Here is a 1,454-nt window from a genome sequence, read left to right as displayed (position 1 = left end):
GAGAACGCTTACGGCCGCATCAACCTGAAAGCACCCGATCTCGTCTGATTTCAGAGGCTAAGCAGCGTCAGGCCTGGTTAGTACCTGGATGGGAGACTGCCTGGGAAGACCAGGTGCCATAGAAGGATACTGGATGCCGTAGGCTTCTTTTTATGTTTTTAGCTTGTTTCCCAAGGTGACCATCTTGGCCTTTGGCAAGAGGCTTCAGAGTGCCCAAAGAGAGTGCCTACGGCCAAATCACCCTGAAAGAGCCCAATCTCATCTGATCTCGGAGGCTAAGCAGCGATGGGCCTGGTTAGTACCTGGATGGGAGACAGCTTGGGAATACCAGGTGCCGTAGGCTTCTCATTATGTTGTCGGCGTTGACCTGTTTTATTTTCCCTTGTTTCCCAAGGTGACCATCTTGGCATGTGTCAAGAGGGTTGAGAGTGCACAAAGAAATTGCCTACGAGCACAACACCCTGAAAGCGCCCAATCTCGTTTGGTCTCAGAGGCTAAGCAGGGTTGGGCCTGGTTTGTACCTGGATGGGAGACCGCCTGGGTTTTTCAGATGCCGCAGGCTTATTTTTTTTTTATAATTTTATTGATTTCCAGAGGGGTCGAAGCTCCTCAGTACATATAATAAAACATAAACACAGGGCAAGGATTACAAGAGAGGCAGTACAAAAACCAAGTCATGAGACAGGAGATAACAAATAGTATTCCGTTGTACATGCAGCCAAAAGAAAGAAGGAGAATAATTACTAGTAGCCCCTGTCAACGTTCAGTTGGAAGGCACCAGAGCACAAATCGACCCCTATGTCCCCCCTCCTGTAAATAAGGGGGGGGACGTCCCGAGCTACTAAATAGGGGAGCTCGGGACCAAAGGGTAACAGCTAAAGACATAGGGGGGTCAGAAAAGGAAAGAGAGAAAGAGAAAGGGAGGGAAGAAAAAAAAAAAAAAGAAGGGGGGGGAGGGGGGGAAGAGAAGGCAGAGATCAGGCGTAGAAAAGATTAAAAAGGTAGGAACTAGCATGGACATGACGGTGGCCTCAGCCCACCCCTCCCTCGAGATGGAGGAGAAGGATCAGGACGACAATAGATGCTGACCTTCGGCCGAAAATATAAACATGCACCAGATGTCCCAGGTCTTTTTAAAGACTTCTTGTTTGTGTTGCGCTGTGAGAATCACGTCCTCCAGCCTCCGCACGTCCTCCACCTTCCTCAAACAATGTGCCACAGTTGGGGGAGAGTTTTGCTTCCAATACAGAGGGATGCACGCTTTGGCCGCATTGAGAAGATGGCAGACCAGGGATCTCTTATATTGTTTGACTGGTGTCGGGGAGTGGTGTAGTAAAAAGTAGGCCGCCTCATTCGGAACCTCATATGTGGTAAATTGCTGAGTGATGCGGCGTACCTCATCCCAAAACCCCCTCAGTCTAGAGCAGGTCCAAAAGACATGGAGTATAGTACCC

The 1,454-nt window shown here is 49.3% G+C and overlaps 1 pseudogene; it reads left to right on the top strand.

Annotated features, from left to right (window-relative positions):
* Positions 1-224: 224 nt before the first annotated feature.
* LOC143937321 (5S ribosomal RNA) lies at positions 225-343 on the top strand (annotated as a pseudogene).
* The last annotated feature ends 1,111 nt before the right edge of the window (positions 344-1,454 follow it).

The sequence above is a fragment of the Lithobates pipiens genome, unplaced genomic scaffold (assembly GCF_037356315.1).
Source record: "Lithobates pipiens isolate NorthernLeopardFrog02 unplaced genomic scaffold, aLitPip1_a1.2 Scaffold_28, whole genome shotgun sequence".
In the NCBI taxonomy this organism is placed as follows: domain Eukaryota; kingdom Metazoa; phylum Chordata; class Amphibia; order Anura; family Ranidae; genus Lithobates; species Lithobates pipiens.
Note: the sequence above shows the minus strand (reverse complement) of the source record. Positions and strands in the feature narration are given on the sequence as shown.